The sequence below is a fragment of the Pelobates fuscus genome, chromosome 2, assembly GCF_036172605.1.
Source record: "Pelobates fuscus isolate aPelFus1 chromosome 2, aPelFus1.pri, whole genome shotgun sequence".
Lineage (NCBI taxonomy): Eukaryota > Metazoa > Chordata > Amphibia > Anura > Pelobatidae > Pelobates > Pelobates fuscus.
The window spans coordinates 353,471,540-353,492,662 of record NC_086318.1 but is presented as its reverse complement, the minus strand read 5'-3'; the positions used below and the strand labels follow the sequence as shown (position 1 = coordinate 353,492,662).

At 42.7% G+C, this 21,123-nt stretch overlaps 25 non-coding genes across 25 annotated transcripts; all 25 read left to right on the top strand.

Annotated features, from left to right (window-relative positions):
* Positions 1-219: 219 nt before the first annotated feature.
* Positions 220-386, top strand: LOC134589857 (U1 spliceosomal RNA). Its single transcript, XR_010086868.1, has one exon. It is a non-coding gene; the product is annotated as a U1 spliceosomal RNA (small nuclear RNA).
* Positions 387-1,285: 899 nt separating this feature from the next.
* LOC134593134 (U4 spliceosomal RNA) lies at positions 1,286-1,426 on the top strand. The gene has a single exon (XR_010089660.1). It is a non-coding gene; the product is annotated as a U4 spliceosomal RNA (small nuclear RNA).
* Positions 1,427-1,899: 473 nt separating this feature from the next.
* LOC134590442 (U1 spliceosomal RNA) lies at positions 1,900-2,066 on the top strand. Its single transcript, XR_010087365.1, has one exon. It is a non-coding gene; the product is annotated as a U1 spliceosomal RNA (small nuclear RNA).
* Positions 2,067-2,965: 899 nt separating this feature from the next.
* LOC134592753 (U4 spliceosomal RNA) lies at positions 2,966-3,106 on the top strand. Its single transcript, XR_010089333.1, has one exon. It is a non-coding gene; the product is annotated as a U4 spliceosomal RNA (small nuclear RNA).
* A 474-nt stretch (positions 3,107-3,580) lies between these two features.
* Positions 3,581-3,747, top strand: LOC134591178 (U1 spliceosomal RNA). The gene has a single exon (XR_010087993.1). It is a non-coding gene; the product is annotated as a U1 spliceosomal RNA (small nuclear RNA).
* An 899-nt stretch (positions 3,748-4,646) lies between these two features.
* On the top strand, positions 4,647-4,787 carry LOC134592230 (U4 spliceosomal RNA). The gene has a single exon (XR_010088886.1). It is a non-coding gene; the product is annotated as a U4 spliceosomal RNA (small nuclear RNA).
* Positions 4,788-5,256: 469 nt separating this feature from the next.
* Positions 5,257-5,423, top strand: LOC134591157 (U1 spliceosomal RNA). The gene has a single exon (XR_010087975.1). It is a non-coding gene; the product is annotated as a U1 spliceosomal RNA (small nuclear RNA).
* Positions 5,424-6,322: 899 nt separating this feature from the next.
* LOC134592752 (U4 spliceosomal RNA) lies at positions 6,323-6,463 on the top strand. The gene has a single exon (XR_010089332.1). It is a non-coding gene; the product is annotated as a U4 spliceosomal RNA (small nuclear RNA).
* A 476-nt stretch (positions 6,464-6,939) lies between these two features.
* Positions 6,940-7,106, top strand: LOC134590320 (U1 spliceosomal RNA). The gene has a single exon (XR_010087262.1). It is a non-coding gene; the product is annotated as a U1 spliceosomal RNA (small nuclear RNA).
* Positions 7,107-8,005: 899 nt separating this feature from the next.
* On the top strand, positions 8,006-8,146 carry LOC134593689 (U4 spliceosomal RNA). Its single transcript, XR_010090131.1, has one exon. It is a non-coding gene; the product is annotated as a U4 spliceosomal RNA (small nuclear RNA).
* Positions 8,147-8,619: 473 nt separating this feature from the next.
* LOC134589856 (U1 spliceosomal RNA) lies at positions 8,620-8,786 on the top strand. Its single transcript, XR_010086867.1, has one exon. It is a non-coding gene; the product is annotated as a U1 spliceosomal RNA (small nuclear RNA).
* Positions 8,787-9,685: 899 nt separating this feature from the next.
* Positions 9,686-9,826, top strand: LOC134592229 (U4 spliceosomal RNA). The gene has a single exon (XR_010088885.1). It is a non-coding gene; the product is annotated as a U4 spliceosomal RNA (small nuclear RNA).
* Positions 9,827-10,297: 471 nt separating this feature from the next.
* LOC134590997 (U1 spliceosomal RNA) lies at positions 10,298-10,464 on the top strand. The gene has a single exon (XR_010087840.1). It is a non-coding gene; the product is annotated as a U1 spliceosomal RNA (small nuclear RNA).
* A 900-nt stretch (positions 10,465-11,364) lies between these two features.
* LOC134592751 (U4 spliceosomal RNA) lies at positions 11,365-11,505 on the top strand. Its single transcript, XR_010089331.1, has one exon. It is a non-coding gene; the product is annotated as a U4 spliceosomal RNA (small nuclear RNA).
* A 470-nt stretch (positions 11,506-11,975) lies between these two features.
* On the top strand, positions 11,976-12,142 carry LOC134590543 (U1 spliceosomal RNA). The gene has a single exon (XR_010087450.1). It is a non-coding gene; the product is annotated as a U1 spliceosomal RNA (small nuclear RNA).
* Positions 12,143-13,042: 900 nt separating this feature from the next.
* LOC134593394 (U4 spliceosomal RNA) lies at positions 13,043-13,183 on the top strand. The gene has a single exon (XR_010089883.1). It is a non-coding gene; the product is annotated as a U4 spliceosomal RNA (small nuclear RNA).
* Positions 13,184-13,653: 470 nt separating this feature from the next.
* LOC134591373 (U1 spliceosomal RNA) lies at positions 13,654-13,820 on the top strand. Its single transcript, XR_010088162.1, has one exon. It is a non-coding gene; the product is annotated as a U1 spliceosomal RNA (small nuclear RNA).
* Positions 13,821-14,719: 899 nt separating this feature from the next.
* Positions 14,720-14,860, top strand: LOC134593393 (U4 spliceosomal RNA). The gene has a single exon (XR_010089882.1). It is a non-coding gene; the product is annotated as a U4 spliceosomal RNA (small nuclear RNA).
* A 472-nt stretch (positions 14,861-15,332) lies between these two features.
* On the top strand, positions 15,333-15,499 carry LOC134589854 (U1 spliceosomal RNA). Its single transcript, XR_010086866.1, has one exon. It is a non-coding gene; the product is annotated as a U1 spliceosomal RNA (small nuclear RNA).
* An 899-nt stretch (positions 15,500-16,398) lies between these two features.
* Positions 16,399-16,539, top strand: LOC134593439 (U4 spliceosomal RNA). Its single transcript, XR_010089922.1, has one exon. It is a non-coding gene; the product is annotated as a U4 spliceosomal RNA (small nuclear RNA).
* A 470-nt stretch (positions 16,540-17,009) lies between these two features.
* Positions 17,010-17,176, top strand: LOC134590542 (U1 spliceosomal RNA). Its single transcript, XR_010087449.1, has one exon. It is a non-coding gene; the product is annotated as a U1 spliceosomal RNA (small nuclear RNA).
* Positions 17,177-18,076: 900 nt separating this feature from the next.
* LOC134593392 (U4 spliceosomal RNA) lies at positions 18,077-18,217 on the top strand. The gene has a single exon (XR_010089881.1). It is a non-coding gene; the product is annotated as a U4 spliceosomal RNA (small nuclear RNA).
* Positions 18,218-18,687: 470 nt separating this feature from the next.
* LOC134591089 (U1 spliceosomal RNA) lies at positions 18,688-18,854 on the top strand. The gene has a single exon (XR_010087919.1). It is a non-coding gene; the product is annotated as a U1 spliceosomal RNA (small nuclear RNA).
* Positions 18,855-19,753: 899 nt separating this feature from the next.
* Positions 19,754-19,894, top strand: LOC134593391 (U4 spliceosomal RNA). The gene has a single exon (XR_010089880.1). It is a non-coding gene; the product is annotated as a U4 spliceosomal RNA (small nuclear RNA).
* Positions 19,895-20,366: 472 nt separating this feature from the next.
* Positions 20,367-20,533, top strand: LOC134589853 (U1 spliceosomal RNA). The gene has a single exon (XR_010086865.1). It is a non-coding gene; the product is annotated as a U1 spliceosomal RNA (small nuclear RNA).
* Positions 20,534-21,123: the final 590 nt, after the last annotated feature.

The following is a 21,123-nucleotide window of genomic DNA, read 5'->3' as shown; positions in this document are numbered from 1 at the left end:
AATCCAGCTCAATTATTCACACCTAACCACCTGAAGGCACTAAAATTACTGGTAGCTAAGGAAAACAACGATCAGCCACGAGGTTTGGTAATCTTTTGTAGCCTTCTATCATTTGGATTATTTATTTGCTTTTTTTTTTTTTAACTTGCTTTATTATTTCACCACAGCCTAAAGGAAAGGCTTCCCAGCGGGCGTGCCTTTGAATGTACCCGTCATGTCATACTTACCTGGCAGGGGAGCAATAGCCATGATCCCTAAGGTGGCTCTCCCAGAGTGAGGCTGGTTCATTGCACTCCGTACCAGTTGACCTCTGCGATTTCCTCAAATGTGGGAAACTCGACTGCATAATTTATGGTAGTGGGGGACTGCGTTCGCGCTTTCCCCTGTGTTTGCTTGTTTGACAAAAATAGAGAACTTCACCAATTCTGACGAAGGATAATTTCAGCCACGGCACCCGTCTTCTTTGGCTCTTATTTTCCGCATCAAGCAGGCAGTGACAATCATTTCCTAGGCTTGATCATTTTTATTATCTATGTTTTCTGGAGACCAGTTTTAAGCCAGAATTTCACTTTTTATTTTAACTTTTCAGCTTTTTTTTCATCATTTTTTTATCCTGACTTCTTTTGATTTATTGTATGCTTCAATGCAATGGAAGAAATAAAGAATTGGAGACCTATATTACGTCTTCCAACAGAACGTAACGTTTGATTGAATTTCTGGGAAAAAAAGATTTTCTGGATCAAGGCAGTGAATTGCCGCTTGAGACAATCAGACCAAACCTTAGGAATAGCTGGGTGGTCGCTAGCACTTACTAATGAACACCATGGAATTTTGAAAAAGCCACCACAAATGTTCTTTCAGCCCTGTTGAGTGTGGATGAAGAGAAGACAGGTGCTAGGCAAGGGTCATTCCTATCGATGGAGTCATGAAATGTGTGACTTTGGGGACGAACGTAGACCAGCGGATTGTGTACTCTGCCTAATGGCTGCTGTAGTAGAATCTTGGCAAAACTGTTTCCAAAGAGAGAACAAAAATTGTACAAGGTTTGCTGCAAGATATGGTTGCCCTCACTCTCTGTTATAGGTTTGGAACCATTCCAAGATGCCATATAAGAAGACCGAGGAATTTGTTGGGGTTTAAGCTTCCCTGTAGGAGGAAGCGGGCCTAATTAGAATATTGCCTCCCATAATCCTTTGCAATGGCTTATGGTCATGAACTTTTTCTCACCGCTGTCTTAAAGTGTCCTTACGTGGTAGCTCTTAAAAGCTGGCCCACTTGAACAGCTAGCTTTGCGCAGTGGCAGTATCATAGCCCATGAGGTCAATCCGAGGCGTGATTATTGCTAATTGAAAACTTTACCCAATACCCCGCCATGATGACTTGAAATACAGTCAGCATTGGCAATTTTTGACAGGTTCTAAGGAGACTGAAAGATTGGTTTAATAAAAGTTTATGGCGCCCCATGTCTAGGGCGTGTCTTACGTGACTCCCGTTTCTTCCTGAGCTCTGTTGCACCATTCCTTCCGCTGGCTTCTTAGCATTTCCCTTTTACCTTTCTCTCCCACTGAATTCACTTGTTTCCGGCAGCACACTATTCTCACTACATGCTACGAATTCCCATCCTTCGGCTCATTGGCCTAGCATTTGCCTTTATGCAAATTGCTCCTTCGCACCCTGAATCCAGCTCAATTATTCACACCTAACCACCTGAAGGCACTAAAATTACTGGTAGATAAGGAAAACAACGATCAGCCACGAGGTTTGGTAATCTTTTGTAGCCTTCTATCATTTGGATTATTTATTTGCTTTTTTTTTTTTTTTAAACTTGCTTTATTATTTCACCACAGCCTAAAGGAAAGGCTTCCCAGCGGGCGTGCCTTTGAATGTACCCGTCATGTCATACTTACCTGGCAGGGGAGCAATAGCCATGATCCCTAAGGTGGCTCTCCCAGAGTGAGGCTGGTTCATTGTACTCCGTACCAGTTGACCTCTGCGATTTCCTCAAATGTGGGAAACTCGACTGCATAATTTATGGTAGTGGGGGACTGCGTTCGCGCTTTCCCCTGTGTTTGCTTGTTTGACAAAAATAGAGAACTTCACCAATTCTGACGAAGGATAATTTCAGCCACGGCACCAGTCTTCTTTGGCTCTTACTTTCCGCATCAAGCAGGCAGTGACAATCATTTCCTAGGCTTGATCATTTTTATTATCTATGTTTTCTGGAGACCAGTTTTAAGCCAGAATTTCACTTTTTATTTTAACTTTTCAGCTTTTTTTTCATCATTTTTTTATCCTGACTTCTTTTGATTTATTGTATGCTTCAATGCAATGGAAGAAATAAAGAATTGGAGACCTATATTACGTCTTCCAACAGAACGTAACGTTTGATTGAATTTCTGGGAAAAAAAGATTTTCTGGATGAAGGCAGTGAATTGCCGCTTGAGACAATCAGACCAAACCTTAGGAATAGCTGGGTGGTCGCTAGCACTTACTAATGAACACCATGGAATTTTGAAAAAGCCACCACAAATGTTCTTTCAGCCCTGTTGAGTGTGGATGAAGAGAAGACAGGTGCTAGGCAAGGGTCATTCCTATCGATGGAGTCATGAAATGTGTGACTTTGGGGACGAACGTAGACCAGCGGATTGTGTACTCTGCCTAATGGCTGCTGTAGTAGAATCTTGGCAAAACTGTTTCCAAAGAGAGAAAAAAAAATGTACAAGGTTTGCTGCAAGATATGGTTGCCCTCACTCTCTGTTATAGGTTTGGAACCATTCCAAGATGCCATATAAGAAGACCGAGGAATTTGTTGGGGTTTAAGCTTCCCTGTAGGAGGAAGCGGGCCTAATTAGAATATTGCCTCCCACAATCCTTTGCAATGGCTTATGGTCATGAACTTTTTCTCACCGCTGTCTTAAAGTGTCCTTACGTGGTAGCTCTTAAAAGCTGGCCCACTTGAACAGTTAACTTTGCGCAGTGGCAGTATCGTAGCCCATGAGGTCAATCCGAGGCGTGATTATTGCTAATTGAAAACTTTACCCAATACCCCGCCATGATGACTTGAAATACAGTCAGCATTGGCAATTTTTGACAGGCTCTAAGGAGACTGAAAGATTGGTTTAAAAAAAGTTAATGGCGCCCCATGTCTAGGGCGTGTCTTACGTGACTCCCGTTTCTTCCTGAGCTCTGTTGCACCATTCCTTCCGCTGGCTTCTTAGCATTTCCCTTTTACCTTTCTCTCCCACTGAATCCACTTGTTTCCGGCAGCACACTATTCTCACTCCATGCTACGAATTCCCATCTTTCGGCTCATTGGTCTAGCATTTGCCTTTATGCAAATTGCTCCTTCGCACCCTGAGTCCAGCTCAATTATTCACACCTAACCACCTGAAGGCACTAAAATTACTGGTAGCTAAGGAAAACAACGATCAGCCACGAGGTTTGGTAATCTTTTGTAGCCTTCTATCATTTGGATTATTTATTTGCTTTTTTTTTTTTTTTTTAACTTGCTTTATTATTTCACCACAGCCTACAGGAAAGGCTTCCCAGCGGGCGTGCCTTTGAATGTACCCGTCATGTCATACTTACCTGGCAGGGGAGCAATAGCCATGATCCCTAAGGTGGCTCTCCCAGAGTGAGGCTGGTTCATTGCACTCCGTACCAGTTGACCTCTGCGATTTCCTCAAATGTGGGAAACTCGACTGCATAATTTATGGTAGTGGGGGGCTGCGTTCGCACTTTCCCCTGTGTTTGCTTGTTTGACAAAAATAGAGAACTTCACCAATTCTGACGAAGGATAATTTCAGCCACGGCACCCGTCTTCTTTGGCTCTTACTTTCCACATCAAGCAGGCAGCGACAATCATTTCCTAGGTTTGATCATTTTTATTATCTATGTTTTCTGGAGACCAGTTTTAAGCCAGAATTTCACTTTTTATTTTAACTTTTCAGCTTTTTTTTCATCATTTTTTTATCCTGACTTCTTTTGATTTATTGTATGCTTCAATGCAATGGAAGAAATAAAGAATTGGAGACCTATATTACGTCTTCCAACAGAACGTAACGTTTGATTGAATTTCTGGGAAAAAAAGATTTTCTGGATCAAGGCAGTGAATTGCCGCTTGAGACAATCAGACCAAACCTTAGGAATAGCTGGGTGGTCGCTAGCACTTACTAATGAACACCATGGAATTTTGAAAAAGCCACCACAAATGTTCTTTCAGCCCTGTTGAGTGTGGATGAAGAGAAGACAGGTGCTAGGCAAGGGTCATTCCTATCGATGGAGTCATGAAATGTGTGACTTTGGGGACGAACGTAGACCAGCGGATTGTGTACTCTGCCTAATGGCTGCTGTAGTAGAATCTTGGCAAAACTGTTTCCAAAGAGAGAAAAAAAATTGTACAAGGTTTGCTGCAAGATATGGTTGCCCTCACTCTCTGTTATAGGTTTGGAACCATTCCAAGATGCCATATAAGAAGACCGAGGAATTTGTTGGGGTTTAAGCTTCCCTGTAGGAGGAAGCGGGCCTAATTAGAATATTGCCTCCCATAATCCTTTGCAATGGCTTATGGTCATGAACTTTTTCTCACCGCTGTCTTAAAGTGTCCTTACGTGGTAGCTCTTAAAAGCTGGCCCACTTGAACAGCTAGCTTTGCGCAGTGGCAGTATCGTAGCCCATGAGGTCAATCCGAGGCGTGATTATTGCTAATTGAAAACTTTACCCAATACCCCGCCATGATGACTTGAAATACAGTCAGCATTGGCAATTTTTGACAGGCTCTAAGGAGACTGAAAGATTGGTTTAATAAAAGTTTATGGCGCCCCATGTCTAGGGCGTGTCTTACGTGACTCCCGTTTCTTCCTGAGCTCTGTTGCACCATTCCTTCCGCTGGCTTCTTAGCATTTCCCTTTTACCTTTCTCTCCCACTGAATTCACTTGTTTCCGGCAGCACACTATTCTCACTACATGCTACGAATTCCCATCCTTCGGCTCATTGGCCTAGCATTTGCCTTTATGCAAATTGCTCCTTCGCACCCTGAATCCAGCTCAATTATTCACACCTAACCACCTGAAGGCACTAAAATTACTGGTAGCTAAGGAAAACAACGATCAGCCACGAGGTTTGGTAATCTTTTGTAGCCTTCTATCATTTGGATTATTTATTTGCTTTTTTTTTTTTTACTTGCTTTATTATTTCACCACAGCCTAAAGGAAAGGCTTCCCAGCGGGCGTGCCTTTGAATGTACCAGTCATGTCATACTTACCTGGCAGGGGAGCAATAGCCATGATCCCTAAGGTGGCTCTCCCAGAGTGAGGCTGATTCATTGCACTCCGTACCAGTTGACCTCTGCGATTTCCTCAAATGTGGGAAACTCGACTGCATAATTTATGGTAGTGGGGAACTGCGTTTGCGCTTTCCCCTGTGTTTGCTTGTTTGACAAAAATAGAGAACTTCACCAATTCTGACGAAGGATAATTTCAGCCACGGCACCCGTCTTCTTTGGCTCTTACTTTCCGCATCAAGCAGGCAGTGACAATCATTTCCTAGGCTTGATCATTTTTATTATCTATGTTTTCTGGAGACCAGTTTTAAGCCAGAATTTCACTTTTTATTTTAATTTTTCAGCTTTTTTTTCATCATTTTTTTATCCTGACTTCTTTTGATTTATTGTATGCTTCAATGCAATGGAAGAAATAAAGAATTGGAGACCTATATTACGTCTTCCAACAGAACGTAACGTTTGATTGAATATCTGGGAAAAAAAGATTTTCTGGATCAAGGCAGTGAATTGCCGCTTGAGACAATCAGACCAAACCTTAGGAATAGCTGGGTGGTCGCTAGCACTTACTAATGAACACCATGGAATTTTGAAAAAGCCACCACAAATGTTCTTTCAGCCCTGTTGAGTGTGGATGAAGAGAAGACAGGTGCTAGGCAAGGGTCATTCCTATCGATGGAGTCATGAAATGTGTGACTTTGGGGACGAACGTAGACCAGCGGATTGTGTACTCTGCCTAATGGCTGCTGTAGTAGAATCTTGGCAAAACTGTTTCCAAAGAGAGAAAAAAAATTGTACAAGGTTTGCTGCAAGATATGGTTGCCCTCACTCTCTGTTATAGGTTTGGAACCATTCCAAGATGCCATATAAGAAGACCGAGGAATTTGTTGGGGTTTAAGCTTCCCTGTAGGAGGAAGCGGGCCTAATTAGAATATTGCCTCCCACAATCCTTTGCAATGGCTTATGGTCATGAACTTTTTCTCACCGCTGTCTTAAAGTGTCCTTACGTGGTAGCTCTTAAAAGCTGGCCCACTTGAACAGTTAACTTTGCGCAGTGGCAGTATCGTAGCCCATGAGGTCAATCCGAGGCGTGATTATTGCTAATTGAAAACTTTACCCAATACCCCGCCATGATGACTTGAAATACAGTCAGCATTGGCAATTTTTGACAGGCTCTAAGGAGACTGAAAGATTGGTTTAAAAAAAGTTTATGGCGCCCCATATCTAGGGCGTGTCTTACGTGACTCCCGTTTCTTCCTGAGCTCTGTTGCACCATTCCTTCCGCTGGCTTCTTAGCATTTCCCTTTTACCTTTCTCTCCCACTGAATCCACTTGTTTCCGGCAGCACACTATTCTCACTCCATGCTACGAATTCCCATCCTTCGGCTCATTGGTCTAGCATTTGCCTTTATGCAAATTGCTCCTTCGCACCCTGAGTCCAGCTCAATTATTCACACCTAACCACCTGAAGGCACTAAAATTACTGGTAGCTAAGGAAAACAACGATCAGCCACGAGGTTTGGTAATCTTTTGTAGCCTTCTATCATTTGGATTATTTATTTGCTTTTTTTTTTTTTTTTTTTAACTTGCTTTATTATTTCACCACAGCCTAAAGGAAAGGCTTCCCAGCGGGCGTGCCTTTGAATGTACCCGTCATGTCATACTTACCTGGCAGGGGAGCAATAGCCATGATCCCTAAGGTGGCTCTCCCAGAGTGAGGCTGGTTCATTGCACTCCGTACCAGTTGACCTCTGCGATTTCCTCAAATGTGGGAAACTCGACTGCATAATTTATGGTAGTGGGGGGCTGCGTTCGCGCTTTCCCCTGTGTTTGCTTGTTTGACAAAAATAGAGAACTTCACCAATTCTGACGAAGGATAATTTCAGCCACGGCACCCGTCTTCTTTGGCTCTTACTTTCCACATCAAGCAGGCAGCGACAATCATTTCCTAGGTTTGATCATTTTTATTATCTATGTTTTCTGGAGACCAGTTTTAAGCCAGAATTTCACTTTTTATTTTAACTTTTCAGCTTTTTTTTCATCATTTTTTTATCCTGACTTCTTTTGATTTATTGTATGCTTCAATGCAATGGAAGAAATAAAGAATTGGAGACCTATATTACGTCTTCCAACAGAACGTAACGTTTGATTGAATTTCTGGGAAAAAAAGATTTTCTGGATCAAGGCAGTGAATTGCCGCTTGAGACAATCAGACCAAACCTTAGGAATAGCTGGGTGGTCGCTAGCACTTACTAATGAACACCATGGAATTTTGAAAAAGCCACCACAAATGTTCTTTCAGCCCTGTTGAGTGTGGATGAAGAGAAGACAGGTGCTAGGCAAGGGTCATTCCTATCGATGGAGTCATGAAATGTGTGACTTTGGGGACGAACGTAGACCAGCGGATTGTGTACTCTGCCTAATGGCTGCTGTAGTAGAATCTTGGCAAAACTGTTTCCAAAGAGAGAAAAAAAATTGTACAAGGTTTGCTGCAAGATATGGTTGCCCTCACTCTCTGTTATAGGTTTGGAACCATTCCAAGATGCCATATAAGAAGACCGAGGAATTTGTTGGGGTTTAAGCTTCCCTGTAGGAGGAAGCGGGCCTAATTAGAATATTGCCTCCCATAATCCTTTGCAATGGCTTATGGTCATGAACTTTTTCTCACCGCTGTCTTAAAGTGTCCTTACGTGGTAGCTCTTAAAAGCTGGCCCACTTGAACAGCTAGCTTTGCGCAGTGGCAGTATCGTAGCCCATGAGGTCAATCCGAGGCGTGATTATTGCTAATTGAAAACTTTACCCAATACCCCGCCATGATGTCTTGAAATACAGTCAGCATTGGCAATTTTTGACAGGTTCTAAGGAGACTGAAAGATTGGTTTAATAAAAGTTTATGGCGCCCCATGTCTAGGGCGTGTCTTACGTGACTCCTGTTTCTTCCTGAGCTCTGTTGCACCATTCCTTCCGCTGGCTTCTTAGCATTTCCCTTTTACCTTTCTCTCCGACTGAATTCACTTGTTTCCGGCAGCACACTATTCTCACTACATGCTACGAATTCCCATCCTTCGGCTCATTGGCCTAGCATTTGCCTTTATGCAAATTGCTCCTTCGCACCCTGAATCCAGCTCAATTATTCACACCTAACCACCTGAAGGCACTAAAATTACTGGTAGCTAAGGAAAACAACGATCAGCCACGAGGTTTGGTAATCTTTTGTAGCCTTCTATCATTTGGATTATTTATTTGCTTTTTTTTTTTTTTTAAACTTGCTTTATTATTTCACCACAGCCTAAAGGAAAGGCTTCCCAGCGGGCGTGCCTTTGAATGTACCCGTCATGTCATACTTACCTGGCAGGGGAGCAATAGCCATGATCCCTAAGGTGGCTCTCCCAGAGTGAGGCTGGTTCATTGCACTCCGTACCAGTTGACCTCTGCGATTTCCTCAAATGTGGGAAACTCGACTGCATAATTTATGGTAGTGGGGGACTGCGTTCGCGCTTTCCCCTGTGTTTGCTTGTTTGACAAAAATAGAGAACTTCACCAATTCTGACGAAGGATAATTTCAGCCACGGCACCCGTCTTCTTTGGCTCTTACTTTCCGCATCAAGCAGGCAGCGACAATCATTTCCTAGGCTTGATCATTTTTATTATCTATGTTTTCTGGAGACCAGTTTTAAGCCAGAATTTCACTTTTTATTTTAACTTTTCAGCTTTTTTTTCATCATTTTTTTATCCTGACTTCTTTTGATTTATTGTATGCTTCAATGCAATGGAAGAAATAAAGAATTGGAGACCTATATTACGTCTTCCAACAGAACGTAACGTTTGATTGAATTTCTGGGAAAAAAAGATTTTCTGGATCAAGGCAGTGAATTGCCGCTTGAGACAATCAGACCAAACCTTAGGAATAGCTGGGTGGTCGCTAGCACTTACTAATGAACACCATGGAATTTTGAAAAAGCCACCACAAATGTTCTTTCAGCCCTGTTGAGTGTGGATGAAGAGAAGACAGGTGCTAGGCAAGGGTCATTCCTATCGATGGAGTCATGAAATGTGTGACTTTGGGGACGAACGTAGACCAGCGGATTGTGTACTCTGCCTAATGGCTGCTGTAGTAGAATCTTGGCAAAACTGTTTCCAAAGAGAGAAAAAAAATTGTACAAGGTTTGCTGCAAGATATGGTTGCCCTCACTCTCTGTTATAGGTTTGGAACCATTCCAAGATGCCATATAAGAAGACCGAGGAATTTGTTGGGGTTTAAGCTTCCCTGTAGGAGGAAGCGGGCCTAATTAGAATATTGCCTCCCATAATCCTTTGCAATGGCTTATGGTCATGAACTTTTTCTCACCGCTGTCTTAAAGTGTCCTTACGTGGTAGCTCTTAAAAGCTGGCCCACTTGAACAGCTAGCTTTGCGCAGTGGCAGTATCGTAGCCCATGAGGTCAATCCGAGGCGTGATTATTGCTAATTGAAAACTTTACCCAATACCCCGCCATGATGACTTGAAATACAGTCAGCATTGGCAATTTTTGACAGGCTCTAAGGAGACTGAAAGATTGGTTTAATAAAAGTTTATGGCGCCCCATGTCTAGGGCGTGTCTTACGTGACTCCCGTTTCTTCCTGAGCTCTGTTGCACCATTCCTTCCGCTGGCTTCCTTGCATTTCCCTTTTACCTTTCTCTCCCACTGAATCCACTTGTTTCCGGCAGCACACTATTCTCACTCCATGCTACGAATTCCCATCCTTCGGCTCATTGGCCTAGCATTTGCCTTTATGCAAATTGCTCCTTCGCACCCTGAATCCAGCTCAATTATTCACACCTAACCACCTGAAGGCACTAAAATTACTGGTAGCTAAGGAAAACAACGATCAGCCACGAGGTTTGGTAATCTTTTGTAGCCTTCTATCATTTGGATTATTTATTTGCTTTTTTTTTTTTTTAACTTGCTTTATTATTTCACCACAGCCTAAAGGAAAGGCTTCCCAGCGGGCGTGCCTTTGAATGTACCCGTCATGTCATACTTACCTGGCAGGGGAGCAATAGCCATGATCCCTAAGGTGGTTCTCCCAGAGTGAGGCTGGTTCATTGCACTCCGTACCAGTTGACCTCTGCGATTTCCTCAAATGTGGGAAAATCGACTGCATAATTTATGGTAGTGGGGGACTGCGTTCACGCTTTCCCCTGTGTTTGCTTGTTTGACAAAAATAGAGAACTTCACCAATTCTGACGAAGGATAATTTCAGCAACGGCACCCGTCTTCTTTGGCTCTTACTTTCCGCATCAAGCAGGCAGCGACAATCATTTCCTAGGCTTGATCATTTTTATTATCTATGTTTTCTGGAGACCAGTTTTAAGCCAGAATTTCACTTTTTATTTTAACTTTTCAGCTTTTTTTTCATCATTTTTTTATCCTGACTTCTTTTGATTTATTGTATGCTTCAATGCAATGGAAGAAATAAAGAATTGGAGACCTATATTACGTCTTCCAACAGAACGTAACGTTTGATTGAATTTCTGGGAAAAAAAAGATTTTCTGGATCAAGGCAGTGAATTGCCGCTTGAGACAATCAGACCAAACCTTAGGAATAGCTGGGTGGTCGCTAGCACTTACTAATGAACACCATGGAATTTTGAAAAAGCCACCACAAATGTTCTTTCAGCCCTGTTGAGTGTGGATGAAGAGAAGACAGGTGCTAGGCAAGGGTCATTCCTATCGATGGAGTCATGAAATGTGTGACTTTGGGGACGAACGTAGACCAGCGGATTGTGTACTCTGCCTAATGGCTGCTGTAGTAGAATCTTGGCAAAACCGTTTCCAAAGAGAGAAAAAAAATTGTACAAGGTTTGCTGCAAGATATGGTTGCCCTCACTCTCTGTTATAGGTTTGGAACCATTCCAAGATGCCATATAAGAAGACCGAGGAATTTGTTGGGGTTTAAGCTTCCCTGTAGGAGGAAGCGGGCCTAATTAGAATATTGCCTCCCACAATCCTTTGCAATGGCTTATGGTCATGAACTTTTTCTCACCGCTGTCTTAAAGTGTCCTTACGTGGTAGCTCTTAAAAGCTGGCCCACTTGAACAGTTAACTTTGCGCAGTGGCAGTATCGTAGCCCATGAGGTCAATCCGAGGCGTGATTATTGCTAATTGAAAACTTTACCCAATACCCCGCCATGATGACTTGAAATACAGTCAGCATTGGCAATTTTTGACAGGCTCTAAGGAGACTGAAAGATTGGTTTAATAAAAGTTTATGGCGCCCCATGTCTAGGGCGTGTCTTACGTGACTCCCGTTTCTTCCTGAGCTCTGTTGCACCATTCCTTCCGCTGGCTTCTTAGCATTTCCCTTTTACCTTTCTCTCCCACTGAATTCACTTGTTTCCGGCAGCACACTATTCTCACTACATGCTACGAATTCCCATCCTTCGGCTCATTGGCCTAGCATTTGCCTTTATGCAAATTGCTCCTTCGCACCCTGAATCCAGCTCAATTATTCACACCTAACCACCTGAAGGCACTAAAATTACTGGTAGCTAAGGAAAACAACGATCAGCCACGAGGTTTGGTAATCTTTTGTAGCCTTCTATCATTTGGATTATTTATTTGCTTTTTTTTTTTTTAACTTGCTTTATTATTTCACCACAGCCTAAAGGAAAGGCTTCCCAGCGGGCGTGCCTTTGAATGTACCCGTCATGTCATACTTACCTGGCAGGGGAGCAATAGCCATGATCCCTAAGGTGGCTCTCCCAGAGTGAGGCTGGTTCATTGCACTCCGTACCAGTTGACCTCTGCGATTTCCTCAAATGTGGGAAACTCGACTGCATAATTTATTGTAGTGGGGGACTGCGTTCGCGCTTTCCCCTGTGTTTGCTTGTTTGACAAAAATAGAGAACTTCACCAATTATGACGAAGGATAATTTCAGCCACGGCACCCGTCTTCTTTGGCTCTTACTTTCCACATCAAGCAGGCAGCGACAATCATTTCCTAGGCTTGATCATTTTTATTATCTATGTTTTCTGGAGACCAGTTTTAAGCCAGAATTTCACTTTTTATTTTAACTTTTCAGCTTTTTTTTCATCATTTTTTTATCCTGACTTCTTTTGATTTATTGTATGCTTCAATGCAATGGAAGAAATAAAGAATTGGAGACCTATATTACGTCTTCCAACAGAACGTAACGTTTGATTGAATTTCTGGGAAAAAAAAGATTTTCTGGATCAAGGCAGTGAATTGCCGCTTGAGACAATCAGACCAAACCTTAGGAATAGCTGGGTGGTCGCTAGCACTTACTAATGAACACCATGGAATTTTGAAAAAGCCACCACAAATGTTCTTTCAGCCCTGTTGAGTGTGGATGAAGAGAAGACAGGTGCTAGGCAAGGGTCATTCCTATCGATGGAGTCATGAAATGTGTGACTTTGGGGACGAACGTAGACCAGCGGATTGTGTACTCTGCCTAATGGCTGCTGTAGTAGAATCTTGGCAAAACTGTTTCCAAAGAGAGAAAAAAAATTGTACAAGGTTTGCTGCAAGATATGGTTGCCCTCACTCTCTGTTATAGGTTTGGAACCATTCCAAGATGCCATATAAGAAGACCGAGGAATTTGTTGGGGTTTAAGCTTCCCTGTAGGAGGAAGCGGGCCTAATTAGAATATTGCCTCCCATAATCCTTTGCAATGGCTTATGGTCATGAACTTTTTCTCACCGCTGTCTTAAAGTGTCCTTACGTGGTAGCTCTTAAAAGCTGGCCCACTTGAACAGCTAGCTTTGCGCAGTGGCAGTATCGTAGCCCATGAGGTCAATCCGAGGCGTGATTATTGCTAATTGAAAACTTTACCCAATACCCCGCCATGATGACTTGAAATACAGTCAGCATTGGCAATTTTTGACAGGTTCTAAGGAGACTGAAAGATTGGTTTAATAAAAGTTTATGGCGCCCCATGTCTAGGGCGTGTCTTACGTGACTCCTGTTTCTTCCTGAGCTCTGTTGCACCATTCCTTCCGCTGGCTTCTTAGCATTTCCCTTTTACCTTTCTCTCCCACTGAATTCACTTGTTTCCGGCAGCACACTATTCTCACTACATGCTACGAATTCCCATCCTTCGGCTCATTGGCCTAGCATTTGCCTTTATGCAAATTGCTCCTTCGCACCCTGAATCCAGCTCAATTATTCACACCTAACCACCTGAAGGCACTAAAATTACTGGTAGCTAAGGAAAACAACGATCAGCCACGAGGTTTGGTAATCTTTTGTAGCCTTCTATCATTTGGATTATTTATTTGCTTTTTTTTTTTTTAACTTGCTTTATTATTTCACCACAGCCTAAAGGAAAGGCTTCCCAGCGGGCGTGCCTTTGAATGTACCCGTCATGTCATACTTACCTGGCAGGAGAGCAATAGCCATGATCCCTAAGGTGGCTCTTCCAGAGTGAGGCTGGTTCATTGCACTCCGTACCAGTTGACCTCTGCGATTTCCTCAAATGTGGGAAACTCGACTGCATAATTTATGGTAGTGGGGGGCTGCGTTCGCGCTTTCCCCTGTGTTTGCTTGTTTGACAAAAATAGAGAACTTCACCAATTCTGACGAAGGATAATTTCAGCCACGGCACCCGTCTTCTTTGGCTCTTACTTTCCACATCAAGCAGGCAGCGACAATCATTTCCTAGGTTTGATCATTTTTATTATCTATGTTTTCTGGAGACCAGTTTTAAGCCAGAATTTCACTTTTTATTTTAACTTTTCAGCTTTTTTTTCATCATTTTTTTATCCTGACTTCTTTTGATTTATTGTATGCTTCAATGCAATGGAAGAAATAAAGAATTGGAGACCTATATTACGTCTTCCAACAGAACGTAACGTTTGATTGAATTTCTGGGAAAAAAAGATTTTCTGGATCAAGGCAGTGAATTGCCGCTTGAGACAATCAGACCAAACCTTAGGAATAGCTGGGTGGTCGCTAGCACTTACTAATGAACACCATGGAATTTTGAAAAAGCCACCACAAATGTTCTTTCAGCCCTGTTGAGTGTGGATGAAGAGAAGACAGGTGCTAGGCAAGGGTCATTCCTATCGATGGAGTCATGAAATGTGTGACTTTGGGGACGAACGTAGACCAGCGGATTGTGTACTCTGCCTAATGGCTGCTGTAGTAGAATCTTGGCAAAACTGTTTCCAAAGAGAGAAAAAAAATTGTACAAGGTTTGCTGCAAGATATGGTTGCCCTCACTCTCTGTTATAGGTTTGGAACCATTCCAAGATGCCATATAAGAAGACCGAGGAATTTGTTGGGGTTTAAGCTTCCCTGTAGGAGGAAGCGGGCCTAATTAGAATATTGCCTCCCATAATCCTTTGCAATGGCTTATGGTCATGAACTTTTTCTCACCGCTGTCTTAAAGTGTCCTTACGTGGTAGCTCTTAAAAGCTGGCCCACTTGAACAGCTAGCTTTGCGCAGTGGCAGTATCGTAGCCCATGAGGTCAATCCGAGGCGTGATTATTGCTAATTGAAAACTTTACCCAATACCCCGCCATGATGACTTGAAATACAGTCAGCATTGGCAATTTTTGACAGGTTCTAAGGAGACTGAAAGATTGGTTTAATAAAAGTTTATGGCGCCCCATGTCTAGGGCGTGTCTTACGTGACTCCTGTTTCTTCCTGAGCTCTGTTGCACCATTCCTTCCGCTGGCTTCTTAGCATTTCCCTTTTACCTTTCTCTCTGACTGAATTCACTTGTTTCCGGCAGCACACTATTCTCACTACATGCTACGAATTCCCATCCTTCGGCTCATTGGCCTAGCATTTGCCTTTATGCAAATTGCTCCTTCGCACCCTGAATCCAGCTCAATTATTCACACCTAACCACCTGAAGGCACTAAAATTACTGGTAGCTAAGGAAAACAACGATCAGCCACGAGGTTTGGTAATCTTTTGTAGCCTTCTATCATTTGGATTATTTATTTGCTTTTTTTTTTTTTTAAACTTGCTTTATTATTTCACCACAGCCTAAAGGAAAGGCTTCCCAGCGGGCGTGCCTTTGAATGTACCCGTCATGTCATACTTACCTGGCAGGGGAGCAATAGCCATGATCCCTAAGGTGGCTCTCCCAGAGTGAGGCTGGTTCATTGCACTCCGTACCAGTTGACCTCTGCGATTTCCTCAAATGTGGGAAACTCGACTGCATAATTTATGGTAGTGGGGGACTGCGTTCGCGCTTTCCCCTGTGTTTGCTTGTTTGACAAAAATAGAGAACTTCACCAATTCTGACGAAGGATAATTTCAGCCACGGCACCCGTCTTCTTTGGCTCTTACTTTCCGCATCAAGCAGGCAGCGACAATCATTTCCTAGGCTTGATCATTTTTATTATCTATGTTTTCTGGAGACCAGTTTTAAGCCAGAATTTCACTTTTTATTTTAACTTTTCAGCTTTTTTTTCATCATTTTTTTATCCTGACTTCTTTTGATTTATTGTATGCTTCAATGCAATGGAAGAAATAAAGAATTGGAGACCTATATTACGTCTTCCAACAGAACGTAACGTTTGATTGAATTTCTGGGAAAAAAAGATTTTCTGGATCAAGGCAGTGAATTGCCGCTTGAGACAATCAGACCAAACCTTAGGAATAGCTGGGTGGTCGCTAGCACTTACTAATGAACACCATGGAATTTTGAAAAAGCCACCACAAATGTTCTTTCAGCCCTGTTGAGTGTGGATGAAGAGAAGACAGGTGCTAGGCAAGGGTCATTCCTATCGATGGAGTCATGAAATGTGTGACTTTGGGGACGAACGTAGACCAGCGGATTGTGTACTCTGCCTAATGGCTGCTGTAGTAGAATCTTGGCAAAACTGTTTCCAAAGAGAGAAAAAAAATTGTACAAGGTTTGCTGCAAGATATGGTTGCCCTCACTCTCTGTTATAGGTTTGGAACCATTCCAAGATGCCATATAAGAAGACCGAGGAATTTGTTGGGGTTTAAGCTTCCCTGTAGGAGGAAGCGGGCCTAATTAGAATATTGCCTCCCACAATCCTTTGCAATGGCTTATGGTCATGAACTTTTTCTCACCGCTGTCTTAAAGTGTCCTTACGTGGTAGCTCTTAAAAGCTGGCCCACTTGAACAGTTAACTTTGCGCAGTGGCAGTATCGTAGCCCATGAGGTCAATCCGAGGTGTGATTATTGCTAATTGAAAACTTTACCCAATACCCCGCCATGATGACTTGAAATACAGTCAGCATTGGCAATTTTTGACAGGCTCTAAGGAGACTGAAAGATTGGTTTAATAAAAGTTTATGGCGCCCCATGTCTAGGGCGTGTCTTACGTGACTCCCGTTTCTTCCTGAGCTCTGTTGCACCATTCCTTCCGCTGGCTTCTTAGCATTTCCCTTTTACCTTTCTCTCCCACTGAATTCACTTGTTTCCGGCAGCACACTATTCTCACTACATGCTACGAATTCCCATCCTTCGGCTCATTGGCCTAGCATTTGCCTTTATGCAAATTGCTCCTTCGCACCCTGAATCCAGCTCAATTATTCACACCTAACCACCTGAAGGCACTAAAATTACTGGTAGCTAAGGAAAACAACGATCAGCCACGAGGTTTGGTAATCTTTTGTAGCCTTCTATCATTTGGATTATTTATTTGCTTTTTTTTTTTTTAACTTGCTTTATTATTTCACCACAGCCTAAAGGAAAGGCTTCCCAGCGGGCGTGCCTTTGAATGTACCCGTCATGTCATACTTACCTGGCAGGGGAGCAATAGCCATGATCCCTAAGGTGGCTCTCCCAGAGTGAGGCTGGTTCATTGCACTCCGTACCAGTTGACCTCTGCGATTTCCTCAAATGTGGGAAACTCGACTGCATAATTTATTGTAGTGGGGGACTGCGTTCGCGCTTTCCCCTGTGTTTGCTTGTTTGACAAAAATAGAGAACTTCACCAATTCTGACGAAGGATAATTTCAGCCACGGCACCCGTCTTCTTTGGCTCTTACTTTCCACATCAAGCAGGCAGCGACAATCATTTCCTAGGCTTGATCATTTTTATTATCTATGTTTTCTGGAGACCAGTTTTAAGACAGAATTTCACTTTTTATTTTAACTTTTCAGCTTTTTTTTCATCATTTTTTTATCCTGACTTCTTTTGATTTATTGTATGCTTCAATGCAATGGAAGAAATAAAGAATTGGAGACCTATATTACGTCTTCCAACAGAACGTAACGTTTGATTGAATTTCTGGGAAAAAAAAGATTTTCTGGATCAAGGCAGTGAATTGCCGCTTGAGACAATCAGACCAAACCTTAGGAATAGCTGGGTGGTCGCTAGCACTTACTAATGAACACCATGGAATTTTGAAAAAGCCACCACAAATGTTCTTTCAGCCCTGTTGAGTGTGGATGAAGAGAAGACAGGTGCTAGGCAAGGGTCATTCCTATCGATGGAGTCATGAAATGTGTGACTTTGGGGACGAACGTAGACCAGCGGATTGTGTACTCTGCCTAATGGCTGCTGTAGTAGAATCTTGGCAAAACTGTTTCCAAAGAGAGAAAAAAAATTGTACAAGGTTTGCTGCAAGATATGGTTGCCCTCACTCTCTGTTATAGGTTTGGAACCATTCCAAGATGCCATATAAGAAGACCGAGGAATTTGTTGGGGTTTAAGCTTCCCTGTAGGAGGAAGCGGGCCTAATTAGAATATTGCCTCCCATAATCCTTTGCAATGGCTTATGGTCATGAACTTTTTCTCACCGCTGTCTTAAAGTGTCCTTACGTGGTAGCTCTTAAAAGCTGGCCCACTTGAACAGCTAGCTTTGCGCAGTGGCAGTATCGTAGCCCATGAGGTCAATCCGAGGCGTGATTATTGCTAATTGAAAACTTTACCCAATACCCCGCCATGATGACTTGAAATACAGTCAGCATTGGCAATTTTTGACAGGTTCTAAGGAGACTGAAAGATTGGTTTAATAAAAGTTTATGGCGCCCCATGTCTAGGGCGTGTCTTACATGACTCCTGTTTCTTCCTGAGCTCTGTTGCACCATTCCTTCCGCTGGCTTCTTAGCATTTCCCTTTTACCTTTCTCTCCCACTGAATTCACTTGTTTCCGGCAGCACACTATTCTCACTACATGCTACGAATTCCCATCCTTCGGCTCATTGGCCTAGCATTTGCCTTTATGCAAATTGCTCCTTCGCACCCTGAATCCAGCTCAATTATTCACACCTAACCACCTGAAGGCACTAAAATTACTGGTAGCTAAGGAAAACAACGATCAGCCACGAGGTTTGGTAATCTTTTGTAGCCTTCTATCATTTGGATTATTTATTTGCTTTTTTTTTTTTTAACTTGCTTTATTATTTCACCACAGCCTAAAGGAAAGGCTTCCCAGCGGGCGTGCCTTTGAATGTACCCGTCATGTCATACTTACCTGGCAGGGGAGCAATAGCCATGATCCCTATGGTGGCTCTTCCAGAGTGAGGCTGGTTCATTGCACTCCGTACCAGTTGACCTCTGCGATTTCCTCAAATGTGGGAAACTCGACTGCATAATTTATGGTAGTGGGGGGCTGCGTTCGCGCTTTCCCCTGTGTTTGCTTGTTTGACAAAAATAGAGAACTTCACCAATTCTGACGAAGGATAATTTCAGCCACGGCACCCGTCTTCTTTGGCTCTTACTTTCCACATCAAGCAGGCAGCGACAATCATTTCCTAGGTTTGATCATTTTTATTATCTATGTTTTCTGGAGACCAGTTTTAAGCCAGAATTTCACTTTTTATTTTAACTTTTCAGCTTTTTTTTCATCATTTTTTTATCCTGACTTCTTTTGATTTATTGTATGCTTCAATGCAATGGAAGAAATAAAGAATTGGAGACCTATATTACGTCTTCCAACAGAACGTAACGTTTGATTGAATTTCTGGGAAAAAAAGATTTTCTGGATCAAGGCAGTGAATTGCCGCTTGAGACAATCAGACCAAACCTTAGGAATAGCTGGGTGGTCGCTAGCACTTACTAATGAACACCATGGAATTTTGAAAAAGCCACCACAAATGTTCTTTCAGCCCTGTTGAGTGTGGATGAAGAGAAGACAGGTGCTAGGCAAGGGTCATTCCTATCGATGGAGTCATGAAATGTGTGACTTTGGGGACGAACGTAGACCAGCGGATTGTGTACTCTGCCTAATGGCTGCTGTAGTAGAATCTTGGCAAAACTGTTTCCAAAGAGAGAAAAAAAATTGTACAAGGTTTGCTGCAAGATATGGTTGCCCTCACTCTCTGTTATAGGTTTGGAACCATTCCAAGATGCCATATAAGAAGACCGAGGAATTTGTTGGGGTTTAAGCTTCCCTGTAGGAGGAAGCGGGCCTAATTAGAATATTGCCTCCCATAATCCTTTGCAATGGCTTATGGTCATGAACTTTTTCTCACCGCTGTCTTAAAGTGTCCTTACGTGGTAGCTCTTAAAAGCTGGCCCACTTGAACAGCTAGCTTTGCGCAGTGGCAGTATCGTAGCCCATGAGGTCAATCCGAGGCGTGATTATTGCTAATTGAAAACTTTACCCAATACCCCGCCATGATGACTTGAAATACAGTCAGCATTGGCAATTTTTGACAGGTTCTAAGGAGACTGAAAGATTGGTTTAATAAAAGTTTATGGCGCCCCATGTCTAGGGCGTGTCTTACGTGACTCCTGTTTCTTCCTGAGCTCTGTTGCACCATTCCTTCCGCTGGCTTCTTAGCATTTCCCTTTTACCTTTCTCTCCGACTGAATTCACTTGTTTCCGGCAGCACACTATTCTCACTACATGCTACGAATTCCCATCCTTCGGCTCATTGGCCTAGCATTTGCCTTTATGCAAATTGCTCCTTCGCACCCTGAATCCAGCTCAATTATTCACACCTAACCACCTGAAGGCACTAAAATTACTGGTAGCTAAGGAAAACAACGATCAGCCACGAGGTTTGGTAATCTTTTGTAGCCTTCTATCATTTGGATTATTTATTTGCTTTTTTTTTTTTTTAAACTTGCTTTATTATTTCACCACAGCCTAAAGGAAAGGCTTCCCAGCGGGCGTGCCTTTGAATGTACCCGTCATGTCATACTTACCTGGCAGGGGAGCAATAGCCATGATCCCTAAGGTGGCTCTCCCAGAGTGAGGCTGGTTCATTGCACTCCGTACCAGTTGACCTCTGCGATTTCCTCAAATGTGGGAAACTCGACTGCATAATTTATGGTAGTGGGGGACTGCGTTCGCGCTTTCCCCTGTGTTTGCTTGTTTGACAAAAATAGAGAACTTCACCAATTCTGACGAAGGATAATTTCAGCCACGGCACCCGTCTTCTTTGGCTCTTACTTTCCGCATCAAGCAGGCAGCGACAATCATTTCCTAGGCTTGATCATTTTTATTATCTATGTTTTCTGGAGACCAGTTTTAAGACAGAATTTCACTTTTTATTTTAACTTTTCAGCTTTTTTTTCATCATTTTTTTATCCTGACTTCTTTTGATTTATTGTATGCTTCAATGCAATGGAAGAAATAAAGAATTGGAGACCTATATTACGTCTTCCAACAGAACGTAACGTTTGATTGAATTTCTGGGAAAAAAAGATTTTCTGGATCAAGGCAGTGAATTGCCGCTTGAGACAATCAGACCAAACCTTAGGAATAGCTGGGTGGTCGCTAGCACTTACTAATGAACACCATGGAATTTTGAAAAAGCCACCACAAATGTTCTTTCAGCCCTGTTGAGTGTGGATGAAGAGAAGACAGGTGCTAGGCAAGGGTCATTCCTATCGATGGAGTCATGAAATGTGTGACTTTGGGGACGAACGTAGACCAGCGGATTGTGTACTCT